The sequence below is a fragment of the Peromyscus maniculatus genome, chromosome 1 (assembly GCF_049852395.1).
Source record: "Peromyscus maniculatus bairdii isolate BWxNUB_F1_BW_parent chromosome 1, HU_Pman_BW_mat_3.1, whole genome shotgun sequence".
Classification (NCBI taxonomy): Eukaryota; Metazoa; Chordata; class Mammalia; order Rodentia; family Cricetidae; genus Peromyscus; species Peromyscus maniculatus.
This window is the reverse complement of record NC_134852.1, coordinates 188,536,241-188,556,219: the sequence shown is the minus strand read 5'-3', so window position 1 is coordinate 188,556,219 and position 19,979 is coordinate 188,536,241. Positions and strand designations below refer to the sequence as shown.

Below are 19,979 nucleotides of genomic sequence, written 5' to 3'. Positions count from 1 at the left end.
ATTAAACAAATGTTTCAAAGTACAGACGCCTGCTGCAAGAAACGCCTAGAGTCGGGGCGAGGTGGCGGGGAGCGAGCGTCCCGGGGCCGGCAGGGGCGCGGTGGGCAGGGCTGGTCCCCCGACCCGACCCCCGAGGCGCGCCGTGGCGCACAGGTGGGTCCCCGCCGCCCTCGCCGCCGCGTTCCCGCTCGCCCCTCTGCTCTCGGTGGCATCTTATATAATAGCCCGAGCCCGATCCAAACGGAAGCGGGGTGCGCGCTGCCGGGGCCGCCGGGCAGAGGTGCTCGAGCCCCGAGCCCGAGGGGCTCCCCACGCAGCTCCCACGAGACCGGGGGAAAGGCCCGAGCGCCCGCCCTACGCGTCCCCCTCGCGAAGGCGCTCGATCGTGGCCGGTCCCCTTCAGGAAGCCGCGAGCGTCACCAACTGCGTCAGCTTCTTCAAACACCGTGCCCTGTCTCTCTCCAGCCCGGGAGCCGCCACCGCGGGGCTAGGGCCGCGGGCCGCGCTGGCAGGCGCGTCTCGGGGGAGGAGAAAGTTCCCGGGGACCCTCCCGTCGCCCGCTCGGCCCAGCCGCCCCGCCCGCACCCGTGCCCTGGCGTGGGCAACTTGGGACCCCCGGCTGCGCGCGGCCCCCGCAGCCCGCTGAGCTCGCAGGGCTCCCGCGGGGGGGATCTAGCCCAGGGCCCAGCGGAAGAACAGCCGCGCTCCAAAGTTCCCAAAGCCGGGAAGCCACCGGGGTCCCCGAGCATCGCTCTTACCTAGCTCTCGGGAGGCCACGTTCCGGGCGGGCCGCACGGGGCGCGTGGTGCACGAGCGCGCGCGCGTGGGGCGGTAGGTGAGCAGCCCGCGCGGGCGGGGGCGGAGCAGGGCCGGGTGGCGGGGCGCGAGCCGCGCGGGCGGGGGGTCCGGGTGGCCCCGCGGCGGGAGGGCGGGGGTGGGGTGGGGAGGGGAGGGCCACGGCAGCCGAGCCCGCGGTGACGGTGGCGGCGGAGGCGACGGCGATGGGCGCGGGGCGAGCGCGCCAAGGGGGCGGAGGAGTTGCCAGAGGGTTTGTTTACGCATTGCTGCCCGGCTCGGGGCACAGCCCGCACTCCCTGATTGGACACAAACTGGGGCACAGCCTCTCGTCGCCGCCCGCCAGGCCTTCTGGAGCAGCCGCCGCTGCCGCTGCGTAGCTCCTGGAGCGCCTGCCGGGCACAGCCCACCGCAGTGCCCCGGCCTGGAGGGGGACGGTCGGGGCGGCGGGCAGGGTGGGCGTGGAGCGAAGCGGGCGCCCGGGGCTTGGAGTAGCCCACCTGTAGTGGTGCGACCTTGGCAAGGAGAAACTTGAAACTTCTCTGGCTTGGAGGCTGCTTAGGCTCCAGCGGCTGATTAGATACCCCACTCCATCCCCTCCACCCCCACCCCCACTCCCACAGGAAGCTTGCCCTTGAGCAGATAGAAAAGCAACTCAAATATCAGTATGTCTTTGGTCAAGTCGAGGCTTCTTGTAGAAACTGACCGTGGGCGCTCGCAGTTTTTTTTTTTTTTCCCTGCCTCCCGCTCCCCTGCTTTTAATCGCACACCTTCACACGACATTCAAAAGTTGTCCTCCCAGAAGTGACCTCCTCACCCCGGTGCTGAGCATCCTCTGAGGGCTTCGCATGGTCTCAGCTTCCTTCACGGCCAGACCTCCACAGCTTCAGCTTCCTCTTTACTATCCAACTGTCACCTCAGAACCTATGCCTGAATACCACGCCTTGAATGGTTTGGTAGATTTGCATTCCCTGGATCCTTTACTGTTCTCAGTCGGAGGGAGAGCTCCAGGGTTCCCTGTACCTGTGCAACTGCTCCCAGACTCAGCTCGCTTTCTTCCTTCCATCATTTATTTGTATTTAGTCTTCTGGACTCCCTGGCGACTGACATCAGCCTGATTTAGGGATCAGTCATCTACCTATGCTGTGCACGCCTCCCCGCCCATTCGGTAGATTTCTTAAGGAAAGTGGCCAAGTTTCAACAGGGCTCCAGCAACTGGGAGAAATGAAACCGAAAAAAATCCCGTGTTGTCTTAGTGTCTGCCATTCAGCTGGGTCCGGAGAACTTTGAGTCTGAAGAACTGAGAGCACACACCTCATCTCGTCAAAAGCAAATGCTTCAAATCCACGCGTGTCCTCTGTGTTTCCTGCCTCTGTATTCACTCCCCACATCTAACTATGCCTCTAAAGTCACAACAGCCCTGCGTGGAATGTGACTGAGTACTGTAGGAAAGTTCCTTAAGGCAAGGCCCATGGTGGCCAAAGTGAATAAAGTACATAAATCATGAAGCAACAGACACAAATTCAATCATTTTACAGATGATTAGGGACACCAAGAGCCCTCCAGTCCCGGTGAAACACATGGATTCATCTCTGATCAAACACTACTTCGAATATGTCATGGGATGGACCCTAGTCCTGCTTGACTCCTGGGATGGCTGGATTTCTTTCTCTAGATTTCTAGATTTCTCTGGATTTCTTTCCATTGGGAAAACAGCTGAGCTCTGGAGGAGCATCAGATGAACGTTTTCTAAATAATTCACATTAATTTCAAACACATTGAAAGACCTGTAAATGCAATCAGGGGAGGGTGAGGCCACTCTGAGATTGATAGCACCTAGAGGCACCTTCTCCCCTAGGGCTCCAGAGCAGTGGAGCAGAAATCACAGAGTGCAGCTTCTCCTCCGGGAGATGCCTTCAGAGCAAAGGCTCCTTCCTTCCTCCCACCCTTTCTTCTCAACCTCCTCAGTCACCGTGTGGAGAAGGCAGAAGCTAGCTAGTACCCATGTGACAAGGCTCACACATGACAGGTGTTGGGGAAAGGGGAATGAAGCTGGGAGCGTAGTGATGAGTGACAGGTGCCCCAGGCTTGGGTGCAGCACCTGGTTGCCTCTGGGATTCATCCTCCAGGTCAGTTTCTGCAGTGTGGCCAAACATTTCCCCCCCCCCCCAGCCCTGGCACTTCGATCTCCCCCACGTATCTTTCTTTCATTCTTTCTAGCCTTCTCTTTCCCATCACAGCTTCTTTAGGCTTTTCTTTTCTCAGCCCCTCTCACTTTTCTCTTAGTGTTTCCTTCCTGAAGTCTCCTCCTAACTCTCCCTCTCTGAGTTCTGGTCATACCATCCCCGTGTCAGCTGTAGGCTTTGGTATGAAAGCCTTGTCCTGCTTCCCATTAAGGCATTCATCTTGGGCACTGTCATGTCATGGCCCTTCCACACACAGTGCTAGACAGTTCGTACATGTTATCTTGCTTCTTCTTCACCATACCCTCATTGGTCCAGCACCACTGGATATGATTCGGTGGCTTGCCTATCATCTGTCTCAAAGGAGACTTTGTTTACACAGGTCACTAGACACTGGCAACGGTCCTCTTCCTGTTCGTGCTGGGGGGTTCCCTCCTCACATTCTTATCCTTGGTGCTTTCCTCTCATTATCAGAAACACCTCCCTGAGCCCCAAATTCCAACAGTCCAGTACATCGTTTTAAACCTCCAAAGATTCACAACGGCTATACAGAGGAGCTAGCATTCTGGTTTTTGAAGGACGGATAAAATTGAAAAGCTGAGAATTGATGAAGGAAGAGCACTTTTGGTGGAAGAGTGGATACTATGATCTGACTCCGCTGAAATGCAAAGGAAGGCTAACAAATTAGGGCGCGTTCCAGAAAGTTATCTTTATATCACAGTTCCCCACAGTGGTGCGTTCAGAAACACAGATTAAATCCTAAATATATGTATGGTCCATAGTATTCGAACCCTAGTGTTTTAAGGCCGGCTGCAAAGAGGTACTAACACTGTCTAGACCAAATGTTTTAAAGTAGGAGAACTACAGCCTGCAAGATTTGGGTGTCTGAATGTTAAGCTTATTAAACACAGCCATTAAAGTCTACCCATATTCAGATCCCTTCTTTGATAAATGCTGGGTTGTATGACATTGAACTTACATGTGATTAAATTTCTTTCTCAACACAGTAGGGAAAATAATATCATCTACTTCAGTGGCTTTTGTGAAAATTAAATATTATATATAAAACAATCTATAGTCAGTTTGGACAACAACAAAAACAGCTGTAGAGTAAGTAGCTTAAACAACAAATATTTGTTTCTCACAGTTCTAGAGGCAGAAGTCTGACACCAGGGTGCTGTTGAGGCCCGAGTTCTGTGAGAATACACCTCCTTTCAGGAATGCAATTGGTCAACTCCTTGCATCTTGGCAGTGGAAAGAGGGTGAGTGAGAGACATACGTTTTCTTTCTTTTGTGGTTTTTGGGTTTACTTTGTTTGTTTGTTTGGTTGGTTGGTTGATTGATTGGTTGGTTTTTTTCAGGACAAGATTTCTCTATGTAGCCCTGGCTGGCCTGGAACTCACTCTGTATACCAGACTGGCCTCAAACTAACAGATCTGCCTGCCTCTGCCTCTTGAGTGCTGGAATCAAAGATTGTGCCACCACCTCCCAGCTACCAGGATCCTTTTCATGAGAGCACTCATCCCATTCTTACAGACTCCACCATTACCACCTAAAGCTCCTTCCAAAAGCCTCACCTACAGTACCATCACCCTGAGGATGAGAATTTCAACAGATGAAATCTGAGAGTTCACAGATATTCTGCATTATGAGTATGGAGCACAGTGCCTGAGAGGTAGTACTCAAAAAACATACATGCATATTATTATGCGTCCCATGCCACCAAGCTAGAAGATGCCTGAACCAGAATGAGCCTCACTCAAGCTTCTAAAGCCCAGATTGAGCATTTCTGATACTGGGAGTTCTAACTTATAGTACCTGCTTGATGCTATCTGCGAAAACACAACACTCTGTTAGTTTGCTGTTTAAAGAAGGTCCCAGCCAGGCATGGTGGCACACACCTTTAATCCCAGCACTTGAAAGGTAGAGACAGGTGAATCTCCACATGTTCAGGGTCAGCCTGGTCTACATGATGAGTTTCAGGACAGCCAGGGCTATGTAGTGAGATGTTGTCTCAAAAAGCAAAACGACAACCAAAAAAGGTCTCGGTTGTATGTCTAGCTCTAATCCTTTCTGTTTCCTCATCCCTGGCTGCCCTAGCATACTGAAAAATTCCAGGAGGAGGTAGGGAGCATAAAAATTAGTTGTGGACATTTCATCATCAACAGTAGTCTCCAAGTTCTGATATAGTAAAACTTAAGTAATTTAAATTTCAGAAAACTCAAAGTCATTGAATTAGATTTATAGTACTCTAAGCTCATGTAATATCAAGCCTATCAGCTTAAAATGGAAGGTCTGTAGGAGATTCACTGGGAGCATGAAAAAGCCTTCAGAATGTCCAGTCTATTATATATTACCTTCTTCCTTTCTTAGTCCCTGATTCTACCCTTCAAATTTCCCCTAGACCCACAAGTATTATGTAGCCTGCTCTCAGGACATAAGCATCTTGAGACAATGAAGCATTTGACCTTTTATCTCAAGAACCTAGCTCAGCGGCATGCACTCTGAAGGAATCTCTTCCCGACCCTTCAAAACATGGTCTCCTTGGGTGACTGTAACGGCTAGATTGTACTCTATTCCACTAATTTATCAGAAAACATGTAGTTTCTGAGTGTGGGATAAGTGTGCAATCTACAATATAAAGAACATTTGAAGAAATTAATTTTAACGTTGTAAATTGAAGCAATATTTTAAGAGGGTTGGGAAGGCAATTTTTAGCCATTGGACTTTTTTGTAACACCTTCAAACCACACAATACAAACTAAACCTTATCCAAAAGTAAAGGCTACTTAACTACTACCGTTATATGCTTTGCTTTAATTAATATATAGGTTGCTCAGTTCTATGTGTGGCTATATTATCCTGTCAAAGTCAGTTCTTAAAAGACACATTTTCCTTAATCTTAAAAAGTCAGTAATTGTTCCACTTTTCTTTCTTACTTGAAAACAAATTTATAATTCAATATTTGATCTCTAAAAGCGACCGTCCATTTTCCCAGCTTCACTGACTTGCCTTTTCTAGGAAGTTGGAAGGGAGCAAAAGGCTTAGTTCTAGATCAGCTCCTCATTTCATTAAAGGAAACTGACACAAAAACTGAGAGCAGCAGGATAGCTCAATGGGCAAAAATGCTTTGCCACCAAGTGTTATGACTCCAGTGGAATCCCTGGGACCCATATGGTGCAAGGAGAGAACTGACTCCCACAAATCGTCCTCTAACTTCCCCATGCAAGCTGTGGCATGCCTCTGTGTGTGCAGACATGTACACACCCATGAACACACACACACACACACACACAACACACACACACAGAGTAAATAATAAGTGTAAAACAAGTAGTGGTAATAGTGGCAAAATCTTGCATTCGCAAAGCACACACTCACTCTCCACATACTTACCAGGCATCTGTGAAACATCCCTGGATGAACCACAGTGCCCAAACCCTTCCCCAATCCCCCACTCCCACCTGTCACTACCAACCACTGGAGCCCTTTGAAGTTGGCAATCTTTGACTCCTCCTCTTTATGCCTCCACACCCACTTCAGTTTGTCTCCCTTAGTTGTCCTCTTGGTCTGAACTAGACCATAACTGAGGACATCTTTACTTTCCAGTTGTATTAGAACAATGGTTATGGCTTTGCTTTCTCCCACCCCTTTTTCTTACACAGTGACCCTAGCAGAACAATTTTAACATAACCCAACTTTATATATTAATGAAAATAGCACTATTTGCCATATAAAATGAAATTTAAACATGAATTTAAACCTTCAATAAACTGTGCCTTTATGAATGCTAAACCATTCCAGTTCTGAAATATGTTAGTGACGAGCCGTGTGACCTTGGACACACTTAACTTCCATGAACTGTGGGGTCTTGGATGGTAGCTGGTGATATTAGTATATGTGCCTAACTCCTAGGATTATTTGAAAATTAAACAATGGGATAATGAATGTAAAGTGCTTGAAATAATAGTTGTAATAGTCTATGGTATTTATCGAGGTCTTACTTTTCAAGAATTTGAAGTCTTCAGATGAATAATCTTGTATCAAGCTTACAACATAGATGGCATTACTATTCTTGGATGAGAAACTTGGGCCTGGAGGAATTATAAAACAAGGTCACCTAGCTAAGAGGTGGTTGAGCCAGGCTTCAAAATCGGGCAAACCTGTGTCCTACAGTCTTATTCTTGAAAAGAGCTTATAGATGGTGGGTCACTTTACATCCTTTATTTATTATCATTAGTAAAGCCTTACAGTGAAGAAAAAATTCCTCCCCCTGCTCTCCTTTCAGGTTTCTTTCTGAAATCGGGTCTCAGCACCACTCTAGGGAGAGGAGAATACATCACGGTTAAATGCGCTGGGTATGACTATTTCTGCTTTTCAGAGGGGCAAGAAGGGTGGCTATCCTGTGCTGTCTGGACCCTCTCATTTCCTGATCTCTCTTTTCCCTTCTGTCTTCCCCTGTATCTTCTGTTTTGTGTTTATTCCTTGCACTTGCTTTAGGGATGGAATACTCCTTGTGTTTAACTCTGTGTCTTCTACCCCAGATGACTTAGGAAAGGGAATCTCCCCACCAGCTTCCCAGCAAATATTTCTTTCAATCTCTGAAGTATTTTCATTTCTTTCCCTTGGGGTATATTGTGCACTGTGGTTATGAAATGGTCCCACTTGACTGTCTTTTGCCCTTTAATGATGCTAAAAACCAAAACAGAGTATCCTATTTCTGGTATTCCATGAATTCTTCTTTGGCCTCGTATTTCTACATTGTATATGGCTTTCTGTGCCTCGCTTACTCTCTCGCTTCGTATGTGTGTGCGTGTGCGTGTGCGCGTGTGTGTAGTGTGTGTGTGTGTCTCTCCCTGAGCATCTGGTTGTTTATATTTGAACATCTGGCTTTTTTGATTAATAGCAAAAATTGACCTTGGTCTTCTAATAATGAGATTTTTATAGATCCTAGAATCATAAAATGTTAAAGCCGGAAGGACTTTTGTAGATAACAGAGGCTCACACATTCCTTTTATAGTGAGAAACCAAGACTCAGAGAAGCCACATATCAGAGGAGTGCTACATGACCTATAACAAGAGGAAGCCTGAGGCAATCCTAAGACATATCCTTCATTTCTTCTTTATGAGTTGAGTTAGGACACCTGAAAATACTACTATGTAAAATGTATAAGTACCTTCTCCCAAAATGGTAAAGTTTTCATATTAGTGTTTTGTTTTGTTTTTTTTTAAATACATATTTCCAGAGGGATAGGAATTTCAGGAATGAAAAAATCATGCACAGGCAGATAAGAGTGGTGAAGAACTGGGTTGTATCATTTGATGATCCTATTTCTTTCCTAGGGGTCCTTGCTGAAGTGTCTGCTGCACAGTACAATCTCAACAATGTTGATGGCAGTGATGGTGAGTTATGACAAGGTCTCCTATTCCTGTGTTCTCAGCTCTTTCCCACTGTTTTGTTCTTATAATCCCAGTTATTTCTGACTGTCGAGGCTTTCAGAATGGTGCATCCAGTTTGGGATTCTTTATGAGGCACGAGGTGGTGATTTAGTAGCTGCCGTCTATGGTCACAATGATGATGACTTAAAATGACTTCAGATGGAAATCTCTACTCTCCAGTAGAGGCAGAGGCACAGACACAGCCTCTGAAACCTTTCTAGATCTGAGGAAGTGTGTTCCTAAATTTGACCAGTTATTGAAAAGAACAGTCCCTGGCCAAATAGTTTGGAAAATATCAAATGAAACAAAACCCTGGTTTAGGGTTGATTTGCCTTGCTTCTGGAAGAATTCTACGTGTCTTTAAAATACTGATGTGAATCGGATTTGTAAGTAGGAAGGACATTAACTATATAGAATTATGTGAATATTTTTGATCTTAAATCAATATCTCTTAGATGTGTTTCTAAAGGATTGGTGTCATATAGAACCAACTTTGAAAGTGTTATTCTTTGGGTTTCAATTAAACAAATTGCATATACTCAATTTGTTCTAAAACTAGCTGTTCCAGATGATAAGATAATTGGCCCAAGGATTTTTTTTTCTTCTTCAGTGCAGTGAATGAAACTGTGTCTCCTCTCTTCAGTTATCATTTCAGAACTTAGATGCTATTATTCCTTGGTTTGGAATTTCTCCATCAGAGAAGTCATAGGCTATTTAAGCCAGGTCTCACACATGAGCTGCACAGTTCCCGTAATCACTTCAGCTAACCTGTTCTAGTCATTCAGTTTTCAGTTCAGACTTGTGTGTTTTTGGGTTTTTTTTTTTTAAAACTTGATTAACTACAACAATGACAACTAGCTCTTATTAAATGTGCACTGTGGACCACGTATTGTGTTAATAGCTTTGCAAGTAATGCCCCACCTAATCATTACCACAATCTTTTGTTTTGTTTTGTTTTGTTTGTTTTTCGAGACAGCGTTTCTCTGTGTAGTTTTGGTGCCTGTCCTAGATCTCGCTCTGTAGACCAGGCTTGGCTCAAACTTACAGAGATCCACCTGGTTCTGCCTCTCAAGTGCTGGCATTAAAGGCATGCACCACCACCACCTGGATATTACCACAATCTTATAAGCAAGTATTATAGTATGTCTGCTTTACATACAGGGAAACATGAAGAGAACTTAAGTAACCTTGCCCAAGAAGCTCCCACGTTTATGGGAAGGGGGATGAACAGGATTGGAGCCAGGACTGGAACTTTTGTTTAGCTCCCATCTGTACTGCCTTTCCACTGTTGGTTTGTTTTTAAAGAAATGTCTAAAAGCAGTGGCTTCCTGGTCCAGCTCTCAGTGATTGGCATGTCACCTGGCATTTGGAAAAGGAGTTAAGCAATTTGGCCAAACCATTCAGGCAGGAAATGATGGACCCACGTTTTGAAACTATCTCCATGATACAATCATTTTCCTTTTAAAATTTTTTAGTTTTTTACTTCCAGCATAAGTCCTAACTACATTCTAAATATCCATCCTTATGCCCATAAATAAGTGTTATCTCACCTCTCCTCTCTGCAGCAGGCAGAGCTCATTACAGAAAACCACAGTCAATCAAATTGCAGATTTGTGGGGCCTAGTTCCAAAGACTGCGTCTACAAAACAACTCCTGATCAGGGAACATTTCAGAAGACAGGGAAGAAAGACTGTAAGACCCAGAGGGTTGAGATGAAACAGAACTGGGGTCCCTGTGTCCCTGTGCGCTCCTGGTCACGTTGGGTGCAGTTAAATCTAGGAATGGTTCTGGTGTTCCAGGAGGTGATTAGAAGCACCAAGATCTCATTAGGAATGCCTAGCTCTCATGGGGCTTTTGGAGGAAAACTTGGTCACCATCCACGGGGGTCCTTGGATCTGTAATTGTGGTTGCACTCCAAGAGACAGCAGCCCAAATTCTTACACATCACAGGGTTGTGGGTGGCTGGATGATTCCTGGCCAACTTGGATAATTTTTTTCTCTCTTTGGTCTTTGTCTTTACAATGGTCAGGCCCAGCAGTTGCCCAGCATTCTTCATGTGGGTTTTTTTCTAAACTTTGTTATATCGGGTTCAACTGTCATTGCTTAGATTCCCCTCCACACAGAAGAAATCTGGGACATCTCAATACCCTACCTCTAAAGTAGAGCAAAGCTGGGTCTTCAACAAGAAAGTGAGCTGTCTGGTTGAGTGGAGACAATGTGACTCTAACCCTGTAGCACTGCCTGCTCTGTCTTGGGCAGGAATCTTGGTATATGAAAGGAATGTCTATCCTAAATTTAGTAAATATGGTAGGCACATGGAGAGAAGGGGTCAGAATGGCTTGTATGAGGTTGAAAATGATGGACTCTGAAGTCCTCTAGGACCCACAGGGCATGACTTCTGAGGCCTTGGGATCCCAGTCTTACAGCTAATACAATCTAATCTAGCAGAGAAGGAATAGCTAAGGAAATGCAATGATCTATCTTGTTTCCAGGGAAAATAATACTTTGCAATTTGTAGCCATCAAAAAGACAGACAGTGGAGAATGAGTAAGGGAGATGGAGAAGAGGGCTTCAAGAGGGCTCAGTTACAACATTGAAGAGGAAGTTCGGTGATAAAAATACATACTCTTTACAGAGATAGGAGCTAAAGAAACAACTGTGCAGATGATTCTGCATGAATATTTTGTGGTCTATAAAGACTACATAGGTGATCCTATGAACATGAATTCTACGTGGTTGGAGGCAGAAGCTATGGACCTCTACCATGAAATAGGTGAAATAATGGACCATTTTCCCTAAAGCTGACAGTGAATAAGGAGGTGAAATGTGTTAGGGAAGTGAAATGGGCAGACATTATTGATATACTAAAACTTCATGCTGTCCACTTCCAACCTATTCAACTTGTCATGAAGTGAGGTGCCTTCTGCGGTGGAGATCTGTGCCCCGACTGTCATGGATAGAATCGTGGGGTCTCAAGGGCTTCAGATGTAGATAAGAAGCAAACAGCACAGAATTTTCACTAAACAGGTTGCCACTTGGGCGATTATTTCTCAAATTGTGCACAGCACAAAAATATTAGACAAATATAGTAGAATGGGATGGTAAATTTGAGGGCTCTGAATTAGAAGAAGGAGAAAGGAATATGTTTTATACATTGTTTAAACCAAATTGTACAATTAATATTCTTTGAGAAATTAGGTTAAAACTCAGATATCTCCTCTACCAGCCATAGTCTCTACTTCTCAGCCACCTTGCACTTGTCCAGTCTCTCTCCTGACATGCTGGGATGGGGCCCTATCTAATGTATAATCTGACTGTCTGGGGCGATGCTTGTTTTCAGATTTAGACATGAGGCCTTGCACCAGTCACTGTGAGCAGTAGCCTTTGGGTGAGTTTTGTTTTAGAGCCTCTAGCTTTGGGGGGGAAATTCAATCTCCATTTTAGTCTATAAATATCAAATATTTACAAGCCAGACCAAAAAAATGTAATAAACAAAATGAACTTAAGATCCAGCCCTCTGGTTACCATAATTGTTTGTGTCTGCACAGAACAGAATAAGCTCAGGACATTGACTTCCTCTTATCTCAGAAAATGACCCCACAAACTCAGATCCTTGTCATAACTTTTTATCAAATAAATGCAATCCAAACCTAGTGAAAACATGATTTACTTCCCTTCTTTCTCAATAACACTCCCTAGAAGCTCACTATGCAAATAGAAAGTGATATATGTATAGCCAAGTAGTAAATGGTAGCTGGCCCCAGATATCAAGACTACGTGACTTCCAAATAGCAATGGTAGGTTCAAAACAACTTCCTTTCCTATCTCATCACCGAAGACATGGCAATTAATTTTATTAACTTCAAATGATTGGGAGAGTAAAGATTACTGCAGAAGTTGGAAGCCTCCTAAGAAGGCTACTGCAATAATAACCGCCTACCCTTACGTTCTTCTGCCTGTTTGCATGTTCACTTTATGCACTTTATGCATGGTGGCTTATTTATTCCCAAGGACTATCCTAAGAGGAGAGTGTGAGCATGTTGCACGTTTTACTCCATTAGAAGCAGCCTTCAACATAGAGATAACCATGCCACATGTTTACTAGGGAGGGGTCTGAGCATCCACAGTTGGGGAGGAAAGAGGCGCTATGCCTGTTTTATGGAACAGAAGCATGTATATCTGAAGCATAGAGATGTTACCGAGCTTGAGGAAAGTTACCCAAGTAAGTGGCGGGACTAAAATTAGAGCACAGGTTATTGAGCATCACCATTACTCTGTTTTGCCATAGTCTACTTAATAACCGCCCTCCCATAGTCACTGGATTCCCTGTGCACTGAAACTTCAGAGAAAGTCAAATTACAGTTGTCTCTGTATATTGACCACATGGTCAGCATCTCTTCCCTATACTTGAAGGATAGCTGTGCAATTCCGTTGATTTTTCTCTTGCAAACTGTTTTGTCTGTGTGGGTGATAGATGACACTTGTGTAAAGGTCCACTCATGGATGCATACCATTGGTAATCCTTGGGAACACATTTCAGACATCACTTTTACTTGTGAATTTTACAACTGCTTGTTTTTAGGGTGGAGTTATTTGGTCTTGTATATTAGCTCTCCTCAGTGACTTTTTAAGGAGAGATTGCCAAGCCTTTATTTGAATAAATAAAGTATCCCCTGGCTTGGTACATTTGGATATGCTACAACTTCACTAGTTTTTTTTCAAAATGTAAGCTCCAAAAATAATATGTATATTTATATATGTTATATAATCATCACAAAAATGTGAAATATTGAATGCCTTAAAATACCTCAAATTTATTATTTCTAGAACAGAATGTTGACATCATCTCCCACTACCCTATCAGAAAACTGTTCCTTGCCGGGCGGTGGTGGCGCACGCCTTTAATCCCAGCACTCGGGAGGCAGAGCCAGGCGGATTTCTGTGAGTTCGAGGCCAGCCTGGGCTACCAAGTGAGCTCCAGGAAAGGTGCAAAGCTACACAGAGAAACCCTGTCTCGAAAAACCAAAAAAAAAAAAAAAAAAAAAAAGAAAAAGAAAAGAAAAGAAAAGAAAACTGTTCCTCTATCAATCTTTGCTAAATGGCACCAAAATCCACCCAAGTTGAGCAAGAAAAACATAATTATTCCAGAATATTTCCACCCTACACATATAACTAATCAATGACTTGTTCAACTCGCTCTCCAACAAATCTCTATCCAGAACTACTCACCACTTCCCACCAAACAGGCTTCCCTTCTGCCACCCTTGTCTTCCTGTTAGGGATTTCCCACCAAAAAATGAAATGATGTTTTTAAAAAGTCTGTTATATCATATTCCACCCCCTGTAAAACCACCCAACCAGTTTCATTTGTATATAAACTGAAACACAAACTTCTTCCCATGAATGGCCCTCCCTATTCTACACTGTTGTATCAGACTAACCTGGAAATGTTCACTCTGGACGAGCTGGGCTTTTTCTCCCTAGCATACGTGGTGCTTGCCCATATCTTCACAGTTTGGTTTCATATAAATGATACATATGTCCTGAGATGGGTCTCTGACCACCTTATCTAGAATAGCTTGTGGGAGCCCACAGAGGCTAGTGAGAATTTACTCAGTGTCAGAGACTCTGTCCTTGCTTTACCCAGCAGGGCTGCATAAGGAGATGATTTGACCACAGGCGTGGTTATCAGGTGTTTGGAAGGGTCTACATTTGGCTGTACAGTGTGCTTCATCTTGCAAGGGGGAGGCCTTTTGCCGCTCCCCTTGGCATATTATAAAAAGCCCTTTTCAATAAAGGACAAGGCTGTTGGGTATTGATCCAGGCCCTCCCGAAGCTATCCTGTGTTTCTGTCTTTCTTCTCGTCTGCTAGGTCTATCTTCCTATCTATCATTTCTTAATTCCTCTCTTTTCCACCTAAGAATCCTTCAAAAGGCGGGAGCTGGACTCCCACAATAGCTCATCCAGTCTTCTCCCCCATCCTGCTTTGTTGTCAGCACAGTAGTTAGCACCCACTGAAGGGATATTGTACATTTTCTGTCTATCTTGTGAAAGAGTCCCCAAGAACAAGGATTTTCTGTAGCGTTGACTGCTATAGTCCCCTTGTGTCAACAAATTATTTAGGGAAAATAACTCTTGACAGTTTTCTGGGGGCCCTTCTTTGAAAATTATAAATCAATCACATTACATTTGGCCTGCCTTTTAGAAAACATTTCATTTTTAAATAATTATAGTTACAAAAATAGCTCACAGCATGCTCACATGACCTTTCACCCAGCTTCCCCAAATGTTGATAACTGATAAACAATTTTGAAAAAAACCCAGAAAATCATTATCAATCCAACAGTATTTATCATTAACTAGTCTATAGCTCTCATTAAAAAATTTTTTAGATTGTAATATATATATATATAATATATTAGATTGTAGACTACAAAGATTCTGTATTTAACTTGTCATTTTTAAAATTTTCTTCAAATCTGGAAAAGTTCCTTAACCTTTTGTTCTTTCATGGTCTTGAATTTTCTATTAAAATTCCCCACAATCTGGATTACTCTGACATTTTCTCATGAATAAAATAAGATTAAAAATTTGGGGTAAGAATAGCGTTGATGTGATACTGTTTGGCCAGACTCTTACATCAAGACTTTCACTGTAGTCTGTTGTAGACACTAAGTAGAATACATTGTATTTTTAAAATGTCATTTTAACATACATATGCATTTACACACACAACTGAATGCACGTCTATCTACATCTACTCTTCATACGGGACTGGGTAGCCAGACAGCTCTGGATATTACTGCTTGTTTTCTCTGCCCTTTCCCTTCAAGTTCCTGAGATGATATCTGAATCCTATGTTATGCTTGTGTAGTAGTTGTCTATATTTGTGTGCATGTGCACACACACAAACACACACACATACACACACACGCATACACACACAATGATGAAAATAATCCACAAACACACTGACTTAAGGCAACAAACATCCAATTACTTTACATTTTTGGAAGTTAGCAGAAGTGGGTTGATTAGTAGTTTTACTGGTTACAACTGGCTCATTCACTTGTCTTAGAACTGACAGGCTGTTGGCTGGTTTAGGGTGACCTTAGATGGAATGAAGAGCCCTTTGGTGCCACATGCTTCTCTTTCTCAGTGGATAATCTAGATAGATTCTTAAGGTGAAGTCAAGTGGAAGGCACCAATTCACTTCCCTGCATCCCATTGGACAAGGTAAATCACATGATCAGTCCAGGTTCAACAGGTAAGGAAATTACTCTATTTCTTTGGTAAGAGGAAATGGAAAGACATGTAGCAAAGGGTGTGGATACAGGCAGGGGTGAAGATTCAGGGCCATGTATACATGCTGTCATCCTAACCCACTGTTCTTTTTCCCCTAACAGTTTTAGGAAGGTATAATTCAAAAACTGTACAATTCATTTATTTAAAGTGTATAGTTCCTTGGTTCTACCTATATTCACAAGGTTATACAGTGAATACTACAGTCTTTTTTAGAATATTATTATCATGATATGAAGAAACCCTGTTCCCATTAATCAGTCCTATTACTTTCCAAAACCTAACATATCTCTTTGGGTCTAAGTTCCAATATATGGATTTTGGCGGAACACATACATTCACACCATAGCACGTATTTACTTACTGAATAACATGTCACCGTTAACCTTCTCTACACTTTGACTGTAATGAATATTATTTTGAAGTAACACTCTCTGGTGCTATTGAGGGTATCTTAGAAAAATTATTATTCAAGTATTGAATGCAATGCAAATTAATCATTTCTATTCCTCATCTTACATAGTTATTTCATCAGATGAGTATTCTTTTGAAGCTATTTCCAGAGCAATGAGGGTCTTCTGATCTGTGTGGGTTATTTTTGGTAGAAAAGATATTACAGTTGCTTGCAATTTCATAAAGAAAATTTCTTTATGGTTTCTCACTTTGAGATTCTGTTAAGGAGAATGTGGGAAGAATCTCATATTTAAGGTTCACATAGTTTTTGGTGGTTTGAATGTTACCTTATGTTCCCAAATGCCCTTGTATTTTTATTATAGTTTTATTTTAGTGAGACACTATTTGATACCCCAACCCTAAATTTAAGTTTTATTTGGTTAATTCTTTGCCCAAATAATGACAGTATAAATTCACTCACTTTGTTTTTTTGTTTTGCTTTGTGAGACAGAATCTCATTGTGCAGAGCAAACTGACAAGATCCTCCTTCCTCAGCTTCCTAGATGCTGAGTTTACATGTGTACACCACCATGTCGGGCTCATTTTCTTTTATAAGCAGTAAATTACTTCTTTGCTAGTGGTAGAGACTCAGATTTTTCCCTTCCTTTTGGATTTTGTTGACAGGAATAATAACCAGCTTCCTTAGTCTCCTTAGGACTCTCATAGATGAAGGCACTGGATGCTTTATGTTCTGGAAAGCCGCTTAGTCTCAAGTAAACTTGGGCAGTTGGTCTTTAGGAATGTGTTAGAGAAAAGGTAGTACTTACTGTGCACCAGACATTGGAATTACAGTGGTGATCAGAGCAGATGCTGGCATAGTCTTCATGTCACGTATATAGATAAGTAGCCCATCTCTACGGCCTGGGAAAGTGAGCAACCAGAAATAGGCTGGGATTTCACTGTGGTGATTATTTTTAAGTGTGTTATTTTCTAAGTGGCTACTGGTATTCTTCAGAAAACAGTGTAATTTCAATTGGTTTTGTATTGTACCCCATGTTCAAATATCTTAAACTTGTAGTGGTTTTTGATATTCTTGAATGTTTCTCTACTACACAATCACAATGCCTGTGAATGATAAATTATTTTCTTTCTTTCAAATACTTTTATATTTTTATTTTTGTGGCTTGCTGCACTAAAACTTCTATAATGTTGCATAGTGGAAATAGTGATAGTTGGGATTAGAGAGATGGCTCGGCAGTTAAGATTTCTTACTGTTCTTGTAGAGGACTGTAGTTTGACTCATCACACTGATATCAGGTGACTCACAGCTACCTAGGGCTCCAGCTCCAGGAGATCCCATGCTCTCTTCTGGCCTCCATGGGCACCTACTTTGCACCCACACAAAGACACGTAAGGATACACATAATAAAAAATAAAAGTAAATATTAAAAAGGAAAAAGAAACAGTGATAGTATACAGCATAATCTCAATCTTCTTAAAAGGAAAATTTTTAAATTTTGTCACTGAACAGGTTATCTGATGTGACTTTGGGGGAGGAGAATCATTACAAGATTAAAATTTCCTTTCATTACTAACTTGCTAAAAATTTTATAATAACTTGCTTTTGCCACACACACACACACACACACACACACACACACACACACACACACATATATATATATAATATGTTATTATGTGTATATAATAATATATAATAAAAGGAAGCTAGAAACACCTCCTCATTCTCTGTCAGTAGGGTGATTTGTGTGACAAATCTCATGTATGTGTATGTTTGTATCTGTGATTATTGGATTCAGATAGCTAATATTTCATATCTATATTCAGAATATATATATATGATATAAGATTTTTGTTAAGATGTAAGACTGGAAGATGATATAAATTACTTGTCATGCAAGCTCTCTTTTTTCCATTGAATTTTGTACATCAATTCTCTTTTGCTACATAAATGTATTTGCTTAAAATACAAGTGTATTATTTACGGTGGTCTTAAGTCATCCACGCACGTATTTTCTGGCTCAAGCTCAGACTTGTGGTAGCTTGTCTGGTCCCTCTTGTCTCAGCTAACTGCAGTGATATAGCTGGTATTTGGTGGGATGGCTGATGTAGGAGGCTGTGGTGGCTCTTCTTGGTTGTCAGCTTCCCTGCATCTGGAATGAGCTACAATCCAGAAATGGGGGCACACCTTTGAGAGATTATTTTTGCTTGGGTGAATCCACTTCTAGTCCAGACCTTTGAGGTAGGAAGACACACGTCATTGATTCAGATCCTGAGGCAGGAAAACGGAGCTTTAATCTGGGCCACACCTTCTGCTGGAAGCCTGTGTGAGGACATGGAAGAAGGAGGCTTTTGCTCTTTGCCTGCTTCCTGTCATCTTGCCAGTAAGCACCCCCCCCCCCCATTTTCACTGGCATTAGAGTTTATTTCAGGATTCCAGCATATCCTGAAAACCAGCCTTGTGGACTGAGCAACTTCTGGATTCTTGGATTTTTCATTTATTGCCAGCCATTGTTGGATTAGCTGGACCACAGACTATAAGTAATTCTAATAAATCTCTCTCTCAAGGGCTTCTCAAGAGTAAGGGTGGATAAGAAGCAAACAACACAGAATTTTCACTAAACAGGTTGCCACTTCAGCGATTATTTCTCAATTTGTGCACAACACAAAAATATTAGACAAATATAGAAGCATGTGATTGTAAATTTGAGGGCTGTGAATTAGAAGAAGGAGAAATGAATATGTTTTATACACATTCTATAAATTCTTCTACTCTAGAGAACTTTGACTCATACAGAGGCCTTGGTTGAGAAGCATGCCTCTGCTTTCTGTGGTTTCTGAACCTCCAAAAGGTTAATTCACAACCCTGTGGCCTCTAGTCTCAGGGTAATCAAAATCAGTAGGAAAAAAAATAAACCTAAGTATGCCAATATTTTTCACATCTTTGCTTGTGGCCCGAGTTGCATGGCTATGTGCAAAGACACGTGAAAGGTTAAATTAAAAAAAAAGGGAGGGGGGACGACTCGTGATGCCCCTTTTTTTGCAAACCATCTGAAACATTTTGACTCTTTCCTGATTTGCAGGATTCTGAGTCTAAGAAAAAGAATTTCCTGCAGCCACTGCTTTTCACCAGTCTGTAGCTTGGCTCCCTGACCAGACTGAGATCTCCTAAGCACTCTGCTGCCTTGGACCCACAGCAAAGATGTGCAGACAGTGCTTGGAGGCATTCTAAAGTGCATGGCCTGTCTGTCCCCCTGCCTTCCTTCCCTTCCATCTCCCATTCCTTCTTAAACTCCTATGCATTGCCCTGGGGAACGGCCACATCTCAAGGACATATTGCTCATCTAGTAAAGGAATATAACTACCAGGCTACAAAATGCTCTTGATAAATGATGGGGACAATGTATAGATGATACCAAAGCATTGTATATGAGGAGCAATATGATTTGTGGGAATTTTAAAATCTTATTGTTTTATATTAGCTATAAAAATGTACATGTGTGCAATTAGTCATTTAAAAGAAGAGACAAAATTGGAAACAATATGAACATTTCTTAGTCGAGGAAACATTATATTAGTTTTGAATCATCTAACTGGGCAGGGTGCTACATGCCCATAATCTCAGTACTTGGGAGGCAGAGGCAGAAGGATGGAAGCAAGTTCAAGGCCAGCTTGGTCTCCATAATGAGTTTCAGCCTAGCTAGGGCTATATAGCAAGATCCCGTCTCAAAAACACAATGAAAAAAGTTATGGTATATTCACATTATGAAATATCATGAAACTTAAGAAAAAATTATTAATTTACAGGATAAGACAGCAACATTGCTTCTGAAAAAGGTTGTTAAA

At 42.8% G+C, this 19,979-nt stretch overlaps 1 protein-coding gene and 1 long non-coding RNA gene across 5 annotated transcripts in view; one reads left to right on the top strand and one right to left on the bottom strand.

The window, feature by feature from the left end:
* Nucleotides 1-1,635, bottom strand: part of Pcgf5 (polycomb group ring finger 5) — a 120,288-nt gene extending 118,653 nt beyond the window's left edge. Inside the window, exon 1 of one of the 2 annotated variants that reach the window (XM_076562737.1) lies at nucleotides 1,613-1,635. The gene's annotated coding sequence lies outside the window, so the exon portion shown is untranslated. Of the gene's footprint in view, nucleotides 1-758; nucleotides 918-1,612 lie in introns of those variants that run through there. The other variant, XM_076562730.1, reaches the window with a different exon arrangement.
* LOC107402714 (uncharacterized) overlaps nucleotides 247-19,979 on the top strand; it is a 31,543-nt gene continuing 11,810 nt past the window's right edge. The window contains exons 1-5 of one of the 3 annotated variants that reach the window (XR_013048268.1): nucleotides 247-835; nucleotides 4,126-4,240; nucleotides 4,515-4,653; nucleotides 7,267-7,336; nucleotides 8,322-8,381. This is a non-coding gene — a long non-coding RNA (uncharacterized LOC107402714). The remainder of the gene's footprint in view (nucleotides 836-4,125; nucleotides 4,241-4,514; nucleotides 4,654-7,266; nucleotides 7,337-8,321; nucleotides 8,382-19,979) is intronic. The other 2 variants (XR_013048267.1, XR_013048266.1) reach the window with 2 other exon arrangements.